This window comes from Zophobas morio, unplaced genomic scaffold (genome assembly GCF_036711695.1).
Source record: "Zophobas morio isolate AGI-343-1 ecotype UQ-CSIRO unplaced genomic scaffold, CSIRO_AGI_Zmor_V1 ptg000011l, whole genome shotgun sequence".
NCBI classification, from domain to species: Eukaryota; Metazoa; Arthropoda; class Insecta; order Coleoptera; family Tenebrionidae; genus Zophobas; species Zophobas morio.
The window spans coordinates 8,174,617-8,187,522 of NW_026972116.1; the positions used below are offsets into that span (position 1 = coordinate 8,174,617).

Sequence of the window (12,906 nt, forward strand, 5' to 3'; positions counted from 1 at the left end):
AGAAATAAAATAAACTTAGGGAACAGCTATAATAAATATTTAATATTATTATTATTATAAATATATATTTCTTCTATATTTCATCTGAAGAGTGAAACATAGGGGAATTGCTAAACACTTTCACGTTATTAACACATGTGAATACAATATACTGTTTTCCTATAGTTCTTAATACATAAATATTATCTTTTTCTATAGATAAAAATTGATGACCACATTCATTATTAAAAACTGGAAGTAAAACTCTCGCAAAAGCAGGTACCGACCTACCAAATTCTAGTAACACTAGCATAGTGAAAATAGTTCGCCTCTTAATAGGAAAAAAAATCCTATAATGTAAGTATGGTTGTGCATAATTATAGCTTATATATTATTTGTGATAAGATAAAATACTACATAAAAGCTCTAATATTTACAAAAAGTATAAAATGCTCATTGCAAAATGTCAAATGCACAAATTAGGTACATTAGTTTATAACCATTTAGTTTTTAAAAAGTATCGACTTTTTATTGAAATTGTTAATGCACCAGCGAATACTTTCCGTTTTCATACGCTTGCAGCCATATACGGATAAACAAAACTAAATTCTCATTAAAATTGTTTAATCGCATATAACAAACAATTAGAGTCAACTGAAAGCGGTTAATGCTCAGTGAACATTAAAAAATGAACAGAAATTACAAACTCTCTCACTTACCATATCGTCAGAGTCGGGGGCAAGGGCGGGAGGTAAACGACAGGCCCAAACCTCCGAATTCACCTAAAAGAGAACAAAAAATTTAAATCCCTGTCCGAAAAATATGACACATTTTTTAATCACCACAGTAATGAAACAGGTATTTTCCAGAATTGCGAAAAAAATGACCTCAGTGTATATTTCTATTAGCGTAAAGCCGACGAGAATTATATCGACAGAAAATGTCGTTCCTAATAAAATATTTCCGCATTTCATCAAGATATTTCACCTCCCTTTTACGCTATCGTGACTAGAGTTTTCACACTCATGACATTATCTGACAAGCCTCAAATAAAACTGTACAGACGAGGTGAAAAGAGTTTTTCTGTATGTTTCAAAATCTCACGTGAAAAGTTTGATTCAATAAGCTGATTATGTTTTTACGCGCTTCAAACTTTTTTAATTTCCACACGTTGAAGTAACCGATGCGTACTGGCATGGCAAATCCACAACTATTGTAATGTAGATAAAGTCACTTAATAATGTATACCATCTGATGTCTGCATTGTGTTTTTTTTATTATGGAAATTTATTATTAACAAGCTTTTGCCGCTATACATGCCAAATTTCCATGCTACGTCTTATTATTAACGTTTGCTTCTAAAACTTGTAAATATTTTACGTTTCAATCACAAGGAGGAATGTTTGCCGAATATAGATTCTCTGCTGGAAAGTTGGATGTACTTCCTTCGAAGGGATGGATTTAACTATGTAAGAAGACAATTGACTGACGTGGAATCCGCAGGCTAAAAGTCCAGCAAATAAAGTATTTCATATTTACAGTGACATGGTGGCGGTGAAACAGGTGTGTGTAGCCTACCGCCGAACTTTGAAGCAGAAAGGAATTACTGAGGAAAACATAAATATTTTGAGAAACAATATCATCATGTGACGCTTTAAATAAGGAATATAATAATATATACAGTACGAGTAGTCTTTACAAACTTTCCGTTTTAGTACGCACGGCAATAAATTTAAAGCATTTAAAGCGTACGTACAACAGATCTAAATACCTATAATTATGTTACAAAAGTAAGAAGTTATTAAACCCCAGGTAAAGAAGTCAGCTATGCTGGAATTGTGAAAAGAGATTTTCGTAATACAATTTTTTGATCATCAAATCAACTTTTTATTAAAGAGAAATAAATCCAACTACTGGACCGATTCTTGTCAAATTATGTATGTATATTATAGATATTGTGTAAACGCTAAAACTCTAACCAAAACTTATCTACAACTAACGATTGGACGGCCCCTCAATTTTTTTATCTTAGTAAAGTTTATTTAAATTTTATAAAATAACATACTCCTATACTTGTGGTTTATGAATCTACGTTAATTTTTTGCCCTAGGCAATTCCAAATTGCATTATCACATTTTATACCGGTACATGAACATGAAGTGGTGAAGTGGTTATGCAGTAAAAAAGTTGAATTGCTAATGCGAAGGTCTCTGATTCGACTGACACACATTTTTTTTATTGATCAAGTCAAGAACGATTCGCCCCATTTTCTCGAAAATTTGAGAATTCAATAATGTTAAGCCCACCTATATCTAATAATAATATAAGATTTACAGCTACCTATCCAAAATAATATTCGGACTGCGGTCTCCATGGCGCAGGGGCTACGGGGTGCTTAACAATGGACACAAATCCAAAATTTATGCTAGAAATTTTGCAAGAAAAATAATTGATGATAAAGTGCGCAAGAAATTACGCACACGTTCAAAACGTAAACGCATGGTCATGTTTTGAATGTCTACGCAATTTCTTGCTTGCTTTACCATCATAATATAGAATATTTTTCTTCACAAATTTCTAACATAAATTTTCTTTGTAATTTTCGAAGTAATCCTGTTACGCATAAAACGGCCCTAAATAACTTTAAAGCATTTTTTTTAAACACAAATTTTTATCTTAACTTAGCATGGAGAAGATGAAGAAATTTAAAATAAAAACTTGTCGAAGGTTATTAAGACAAAACTTTGCTCATTCCTGACACACACTCAAAGAAATCCAGTGTAAAAATTATAAAATTTGTTTTTGCAAATTTTATTTGTTCTATATGATAAGTGATAACCCATATAAAGAAGATATCTGTGGAACGTTAAATTACAGATGAAGAAGCATGCTATGCGCATGTTTCAAGTGAGTTTTTCATAACAAAATTTTATGATGAGATCATCAACATACTGCACTGTGAGAGCAAAACTAACGTATCTAAGTGTGATATGTAAGTGAAAATACAACTACAAAATTATCAAAACATTTTTGTTTCAAAAATACCCACTATTTACTATGACAATCAAATATTAGATAGCTATAAATGCCCTTTAAAGAAATATTATTATTGTTAATAGAAATAACTCAACAGGCTAAGCCCAATGAGTTAATAAATTAGTAACAATTAAACATAAGTAAATAATGCACTCACATACTCACATACCCAAACATCCTGATTCACACACAAATGAATATCATCTAAACAACATTCATTCGATAGCAGTCCCCTGATATCGGATAATTTATATGCAAAAATGTCAAGTTTTTCCTCAATATTTACATAATTGTCGATTGCTTGATAAAGCGGTGACATTTTGGTAATGCTTGAATTTGGAATAGGAACTGCGAAACAGCTTTTACTTCTTGCGTTACAGCGGGGCACTCGAAAAGAAATTTGTTCCAATAATTCAGGACAATTAATACTGGTGTTTACAATAATTAAATAAAGCAATGAAATGAAATCTGTAACTCGTCGCACGTGCAAACTTTGTAAACCAGATCTCTATAGTAAAAGTTCCTGAGGATAACCCTGACAAGGATCTACACCATCGATAAGGAAAGCTGTATATTTCGCCTTTGAATTTTCTCCAGTCAACTAACATGGACATCATAAATAGGACTCCAAATCACCGAGGCATATTCCAGTTGCGAATAACAAATTCTAAGGATTTAGGTATATACAGATGAAACTAAGGTATGTTACCTATATGTGTGATGAAAGTTAACTTTGTGTCAAAGATTACGCCCCGATCATGAATAGTTTCTGGTCTCTCTAAAATATTATTGGAGATATTAGACTGAAAGTCTGTAGTCTTAAGTTTCCTTATGTATGACATTGCCAAGCATTTAGGGTGGTTGAGCTTGAAACTCAGAGACTACTTGATAATTTATGGAGGTTGATTTGTAGTTCTATACAGTCGCTGATATCTTTAATATCCGAGAATATCTTTAAATCGTCTGCGTACATTAAATAATTACATGTTAAATTATTTGTCCTGTGGTTAATAAATAATTTAGAGAAGAGTGATCCCAACACTGAACCCTGAGGAACCCCACATGATTGAACAAATGATTTTGAATGAGACCCAAAAATAGAGATAAACTGATGTTAATTTTCTAAATAAGTTTTATAAGAGAAGATGTAAATCCAAAATTCGCCAGTTCTTCAATAAGAAGATTATGATTTATTGTATCGAACGCCCTAGAAAAATCTGTGTAAAGGCAATCAACCTGCCATGCTTGTCAAGAACGTCGAAACTAAATTTGTTATGGTAGATCTCCCCTCTACAAACCCATGCTGACATATGGAAATCATTCCAGATATGTGAGGGTGGATGAAATTATGCAATATCTCCTCAAAAATTTTCGCGAAAAGTCAAATCTATCACCACACTTAAAAACGGAGGTAACAAAGGATTCTTTCCAAAATTTGGGACACTTGCAAGATGAATATCATATTAAAAATAGCTGTTAACGGTTTCGAGAAGATAGCGGCACAATCTTTAATGAGAAAAGATGGTATTCAGGCAGGTCCAGCTATTAGGGTTTCTTTTAGTTTACGTAACGCCTTTCTCACAGTCTCTTCATCAACATTACAGATATCTACGGTGTTAACATTTATTTTATTTGCTAAGTCACTGACTAACGATTTATTAAAATGGACATATATTTGACTAAAAATATTTGAAAATGTGTCAACTATTTGTTGAGGATTGTCTAGTGGCTGATTGTTCAAAGTCATTGTTGATGGTACTGATTTAATTTTATTTTTCGCTTTAAAGAAATTCCAAAAATTTTTCGGATCTTTTTTCACTCTTGTACTGAGGGTCTACAAATAAAATGTATAGGATTCTGTGGATAGTTTCTTTATATCTGCTCTGAGTACTTTAAATAATTCATAATATTACATAATGCCAAAATCTCAAATTGCTGAACTTTGTTAATTTTTAAACCTATTCTGTTAGCTTGTTCCCAGAACTCAGGAATGTTAAAATCACCCAGGATTAAGACTTTAGACCCACATAAACACTGCAGTTATGTAATAGGGTCTACACACGTTTTACAAAAATCTGAAATTTTAACCTACGATAGTTTTGCTCTCACAGTACAATACATCAATTTGGGTAAGTACAGAGTAATACTAATAATAACAGCACTGTATTTTCACATTTTCGAAAAAATGAGAGAAAAAAAATTTAATCCATCTTTGCGTCATCTTGTAGAAAAAATTCTAACAAATATGAATGCATGCACTGAAAAACCACATCTCATAATATTTTGCACATTTTGGACAGGATTTATACAGCTAAATTTTTAGATGACGTCATCAAGTGTTTGGGGATAATTTTAATAACACATAATTTTTATTAACGGTTTACCATGGTTGTGTTATCGTTAAAACTATTTCAAACTAGTCGGTGTTGCAATTTCTATGTTAATTTGTAAAAATAATATATTTTTTTAATTCATAGCGGATTCGTATATTATTTTTAAAAATTTGTATGGTACAATACATGCAAAATTTTGAGATGGTGTAATTAAATTGTTGGTGGGAATGATCAGATAAATTTCAGTTAGCGTTTCGCCATTTACACTATATTCCTAAGATAGATATAAAAGTTAACAACCATCAGTCCGCTAGTTTCGGAGATTATCTGTCTAACAAAATCGACACAGACGACAAGCCGACCGACAGACGTACAGACGAGAAACAGGCGATAAACAGGAGACCTACTTTTTCATACTCTAGGGGTCAAGAAACGTCGAGTTACCCAGATGAATCCAGTTACAGCAAAAAATACGCTAAAAATACAGCATAGTAGTGGTAGTTAATGGTTATGTTCAAAATATTTGAACACTGCTTCATTTACGAAATCATATTTTTAAAATTCGAATTCAGAGCATCTACTAATTTAAAAATCTTCTACATGAATAAAATATTAAGTTAGCTGGAACGTCAAAAGTGAAGCGTTTACAGTGTCTACAGTTCTAACGAGATATTATTAGAGCAACGAAACAAAACTTGTCAAAATTTAGATAAATCGTGGTTGTGTTTGATTGTGTTTTTATTACACTCTCGGCATAATAGACGATGATAATAATAATAAATACCTAAAACACCTCGATACTAACTGATGACAATACAATGAAACAAATTAAGAATATTTAAAATTGCTACGTTCCACATATTAACTAAACAATATACGCTTGCTTGTAAAAATTATTTTTGTTTTTATTAAATAAATTACGGTTAATATTCCAAACTATGTTTTGAGAAATAAACTCGTGCGATGCTTATCCTAAATCTTTGATTAACTTGTTCTACATTCGCTTTGTTTTAACGTTGAGTATAGTGCACTCAAGTTATTTGCAGAAGACAAAATAATCATAACAGGATTTGTAGTAAGTGACACATTCAGTGTATTTTTTCACTTTTATTTCTTTCCCCCAGTGTACTTGAGAATTCTATATTTCTTTTTGTAAGCGCTAAGCTAACACTCTGAAGGCATTGTTCAACAGCCACTAGAATTCAGCAAAGATCCAACAGTATAATTGTCTTTAATATAATACACTTTTACATTTTCCATGTCGTTTGTAAAGAAAAATTGTAAAAAATAATAATTGTTTATAAAATGATGTTATGAAATTATTAAATTAACAACAATCATGCAAACTACACAAATTAACGTATAAGGAATTCACGTTCGGTAGATGTAACTAGATTTGGTAACTTTTTTTTTTAAGCTGTGTAACTGCGGACATAATTGTTCTAGTGTATAATGTATTACTGGAATGTCAGAAAGTAGGTATCAAAAATGTGACATGTAAGTAAGTAAAGGTCAAATATCGAAAATGTGATGGTTTTGTGGTAATCTGGTGAATCTATTTTTGAACCAAGGAGAAAATCGCATCCCTCTAAAAGCCCAAAGAGCAACCCGCATGTAAAATTTTGAATCTTTTCCCTTCACTAGTTTTTTTAGGAGGACAAGCTTTGATGTCATCATCATGGATCCACAATTTCACCATGGATCCGTTCTGGTATATCCATGTCTCATCCAAAAAAATGAAAAGTAAATCTTCACCACAATCACGCAATTGGAGATAGGTACCGCCTTAGAAATTTGATTCTGGCAGCTATAACGTGTTTAAAATGTGAAAAACTTCGCCTTCGGAAACCTAAATTTATACGTGTATTACGTACAATTATTTTCAAAGCCCAGTGTTTTACCTCTTACAAAACAATAACGATGATATAAAACTTAAAAACCAATTGTAGAACGGAACCAACAAAGCATGTAGGTATATAAATCTGCGCAGTCGACTTTCTGATTCTGATTATAATATTAACGGCACAAGCGCCGCTGTATCTGTATTATTTTAAAATTCGAAAAACACTCGACAACACTAGCGAACTTTACGGAGAATATTTCAGCCACTGTTTCCGTTTTACCCAATTTTTTGAAAACCACGAAATATTTCTTGTTTCTTTTCCTTTAAAATGAGCTTTCTCGTGATTACTTTTATGGAAATTGTTTCCATGGATTTTCTTGAAACGAAGCGTGTTGAAATTAGAAAAACTTCGTTTTTTTCCACACAATTCAGATTTGACATTTGAATTAGAAAATTAGACAGTTGATGCCAATCTTAAATTTCTAGTGATCTTAAGATTGCAACTTAACCACAGAAAAGTTTCTGTCAGTTACTTCTACCGAACGTGAATGCTTATTATATCTTATGTGTAAAGTGCATCACTTTTTTAAAATTCAAAATTAAAAATAATTGAATAATCAATAATAATAAACATTAAATACCGTAAAGGCAGATACTAACTTCTAAGTTTCGGTTTAGGGATCAATGTGTTAATCAATTTATACATCCTTAATTATAAACAAACTCCTTTTATTTATGTAACCACATTATTATTACAGTAAATTAAAGCCACCGTAGAAATAATCATCTTTATTATTTAGTATCAAACCCACGGTTACACCTCCTTATGTTGCAAAGGTATGACAATGAATTAAATAATAATAAAAAGGGTAATTTAATTTTGTATTTTGACAGAATCTTCAAATAAGCATACAAACAAACATTATTAAAAACCTAGGCAAGACAAGATGCCGTGTCATACAAAAATTTTAATTAGTATAAAAGCCCCACTCGTTAGAAAATTTTACTTTTAAAAACAAAAATTTCCATATAAGTAGTTATTTCTAAATTATTTACTGCCCGAACGATAATCAAGAAAAACATTGTAAAATCTTACTTTGACGAAAAGATAATCTCTGAAACTATCTATCAATCTCCGTCAAGAAACTGATGACGGTGTTTCAGAATACTATTACAAGGAGAGAAATCAGTGTGCAACATAAAATCCTCCTTTAATAGATCATTTAAGAATAAATACTCTGTATATAGATTATCAATAAGAGTAAACCTACCAAAATAACTTGTATCTCAACATGTGTTCATCAACATTTTTTCATAGAATAGAAACAACAATTTAATTTAATATTACATACGTTTAAACCTACATTAGAGAAAAATTATTAACAAAATTAATTTAAATTGCCGTTAATTTTGTAAACTTTATACTTGAAGTAGACACTTAAAAATTGGGCTAATAGCAATGTTACGGGAATATTTTGACAACGGGATCATCAGTCGAAACACAGAGATTATCTTACTTCTGCAGACTTTTTCTTGTAGCCTTAATTATAGAACATTGTTTATCGAACACCTGTCAACTATTTGGAGGAATTAACTTTGAAAATACCAGAAGACATTACCAGTATAAACAAAAACACACAAACATGTTATGAATGGAATTAAAGGAAGAGCCCATTTACATATAACAAAATAGGCAACATTTTCAGCATTTAGATAGGTACTGCAATTTAATTTTATGTATTTAATAAAATTAATTAATTTAGTGCCAGTTTTTTTTATAACTTCATACTTATTTTGTTAAAAATATTTTTAAAAAGTGCTTTTACATTTGTCATTTTTTGACATTTATCGTTATGGTTTAATCACCGACATACTAAACTGTTTCCACGGATGACTCGATTACAAATTATATTGCTCGCCCGATCAATACTGATCAATAATAATAATCAACATATGACTAAATATTATACAAAAAAAGTTTACTGAATCTGTGTAGTAAAAGAAATAGATTAGTTATATATTATGTAGCATATGTAGACAATTTATCATTAACCTCAAAAACAGTGTAGTGTAACATCTAAATCGAAATAAATTTCGAACACGATGTTAGTTTTCTACTACCTATTTTACCAAGTCAAACTTTTGATAATCTAAAAAGCACAAGCGACAACTAACTAAAATTATTCCTGCTGAATTTCCTTTGACGAACTACGACTCGACTATCCCATTATTGTTTACATTTTCCAGCTTTCAGTTAGTGGTTTCGTCAGAGTTCAGAAACTGATTTGTTAACTGTCAATCTCACGCAGCGTTGCAGAGCTTGCTCTTCAGCTAGCTTTTCCTCCGTCCGTCGATTTTCCAGCAGGAACTCCAGACGTACCTACATAATCCACACAATTTTCTCGATGCAAATCGGAATTAAATTTCTCTCGGCATGCATAGATTCATGAGGAGAATTCGACGCACGTCCCAAAACTAGAAACAAATTTGTTATTGAAATGCAGACAAACAGCAAGCGTATTCCGCAGTTGTCTGAAGGTGCGGAGCGTCAGTTGCAGTCCTCCGATAATGAGAGGGATCAGCCCAAGAAGGGCGGCGGCAACGGTGGCGGCGGCCTATTGATCCGCCCCCACCCTCCCCTCGCCCATCGAACAGCTGTTTGACTACCCCATCACTTTATTAACTATTTACTCTGCTTACTCTACAGTCTAACAGCACCTCACAGGGCCGAATTTTAAGTTCGGCTGGCCTGGAGCTATAACTTCTGAAGGGCTCTTCCACTGAATAAATTAGATTTAGTAATTTTCATTTAACATGCAGTTATTTAAACAGTAATTTGACTCTACATTATTCTTTTCCATATAATTTGCTTAAATTCTATTCCGCAATTAACATCTTATTAGTATTTATTGAATTAACAATAACAATTACAGCTTCTGCGTCTTATCAGTTTCCATCAAATATACAGCTTATTTAATACGATTTCTACAATTTTATGTTTTTTTTACAATTCAAGAAATATCTACTTTCATTGAAGATGAATTATTATTGGCTTATGTCCTGTAAAAACATACATACATATATGACAAAAAACAATAAATATAGGACTAAATACCATTAACAACCAGTATATTGGTATAAAACTTCCATGGTCTTTGGTAGACAATGTACCGCAGCCATCTCAAAGCATATTTCTCCTAAAAACAATAACTTACTAATTCTGTGATAATTTTACGATGCCATCAACTTTTTATAAGAGACAAATATATCAATGTGGATAGTTACAGTGTAATAATAACAACAACAATATTGTGTTCCCAATACAATCAATAAAATATAATGCTTTCGATATTAAGTTTTTGAGACATTTTCCCATGGACAGATGTCCCAGATAAAACTCCGCTATCTTGTACCTACGCCATAGCTTAGCTTGAAGGAGGAACTTAATTTAATACATTGAAAATATGACGCATATATCGCGTCGACATCGCGATGCAAACTCATACACTTATTTTTCAGTTGATGACAAAAATAAAATTTATGAATATTAAAAATTTAAAGATGAGTGAAACAATGGAATACCACTTTATTTTACAAACAACGAATTAGATTTCTTTTAAAAAACACGTCATTTAAGCATATATATTCGAACTGTTGTCTTTCACACTGGACACAAAACTTCTTATTAGTTCACAAATTCAAGCTTCTCCCGTTAAACTCACAACAACAACGCTTCTGAAGAATAATCCATTATAATTTCAGCTTCTTAGATGAACTATAAAATTTGATAAACGAATGAACCAATTTCAATGCGGTTTTTTGTTTGAAAAATGGTTTAATCGAGAAGGTTCTTAAGAGGGTGGTTTTATGAATAACTTGGTTTGCATAGTCTTTGAAATTGAAAAAAAAAAAACAGTAACTGCATATGTAGACTTCATGAAAGCTTCCTACAGATGACATTTCTATAATATCAAGTCATTCTGCCAGTAATTCTTCGTTTAGGATTTAATTGACTACTATTGTGTCGAGTGATTTTTTAAAATTGAGAAAACTGCAATTTGTATTATGATTCAGTTCTTATTTTACATATTTAGGAATAACCGCAAAAAAATCTATGAAAGGATTTTTCCTACAATGGAGGATTCATATTCTTCAAATTCATCACTCGGTTAATGAGCTTAAGTGCGGGAAAACATCCGTTGCACGTCCTGGAGGTTCAAAAACTGTTGTCATAACAGAAATCATTGACAAAGTTCATGACACAGTTTTGACCGATAGGTGAATAAAGGTGTTTCAATTAGCTGCAGCTAGAGGCATCTCAACAAAGAAAGTTAATTCTATTAATCCCCAACACCGCAAAATTAGGGGTGTTATAACTTTGAATCCTTTGTATTTTTTTCTGTTTGACAGTTCAGCTATTACATCCACGCTGTTAAAAATAGAGGTAGATTAATAAGTAACAAGCACAGACGTATATGATTTTGCATATTTTAAATAAAATTTTCTTAGGAAAATTTTGAGCTGACGTCATCAAATTTTTAGTGCAAATGATTAGGTATACAAATTTTGATTTGATTTTGAAAGTTATCTGACTAATAAAATCACGACAGACAGAAAGTTTTTCAGACTCTAGAAGCTATGAAACGTTCAAAAAACACGAAATTAGCCAAACAGACCCTATTGCAGCACTTCCCCGGCTTACGTTCTCGAAGTAAAAAAAGCTGTGCTCTGTGATCTATTGAAACTTCGATAAACTCTACGCCGCTTAAGGAATGTATAAAAAATTTACCTGTTGATATTCAAACAATCAATAAAGTGTCTGAGTAATTAATTTTCACATTTTAAAACGTTTTGTTATGGTAGTACGCTGTCTAGTTCTAGATATTCAAAGTCCACAGATTTTATGCTGATCAAGAAAATAGCCTATTTTAGATCCATTATTACTGTTGTTATTAGGATTCTCACTAACTTACACGTGCAGAAACCTATTACATTCATCTGAAGTAGCACATAACAACAACTAGAGCTACTTATTATAATTCCCATTGAGGAAGTGCTATTGTCATTTAGAGAAGGAAAAAGAAACCTATTATGTGTTGTTCAGTCGGTCGTTTAATTTGCTCTTGAAAAAGGCAGTACTTGTTGATTCAATAATTTGATTGTCTAAATTGTCCCAGATTTATTAATTCTGCTAAAATTTTGGCGCCATCTGGTTATATATTTGTTGTTATATAGTTTTGGAACATGTCCACAATGGTGAGAATCATGACACAGACTGAAAATATTTGAAAGAATAATGATGAATATTAAGAATGCTGCATATACAAACAGGGTCATTTAGTAGGCGACATTGTTCCAAAGTTAGAAGTTTTGCCATTGGGATTCTCTCACCGTGTAGTTTGTTTTTAAAACTTGAAAACCATATTGCAGTAGCATATTCTAAGATAGGACACACATATGAAACAAAAAGTGCTTTCAGTAGAACTGCGTTTGATTTAATAAATGTAAACGAAATTTGAGAAATCGAAGGCCGCAAGTCCCGAGATTTTCTAAACATTTCGAGACCACAAAAAACACTAACATTGCACGGCGCATACAGTATATTTCGCCATACCTGAAGCAGCTAATTTTTACAAATATTTGACAAATCCTTCAAGAATAATTGCGCGATTGAATCGTTGAGTAAAGTAAGTAAGCTTTTTTTTGTTACTATGG

The 12,906-nt window shown here is 31.8% G+C and overlaps 1 protein-coding gene across 6 annotated transcripts in view; it reads right to left on the bottom strand.

Moving 5' to 3' along the window:
- Positions 1-12,906, bottom strand: part of LOC135126826 (uncharacterized protein) — a 212,987-nt gene that overhangs the window by 180,161 nt on the left and 19,920 nt on the right. For all 6 annotated transcript variants that reach the window (XM_064052982.1, XM_064052983.1, XM_064052981.1 and 3 more), the window contains exon 2: positions 699-761. The gene's annotated coding sequence lies outside the window, so the exon portion shown is untranslated. The remainder of the gene's footprint in view (positions 1-698; positions 762-12,906) is intronic.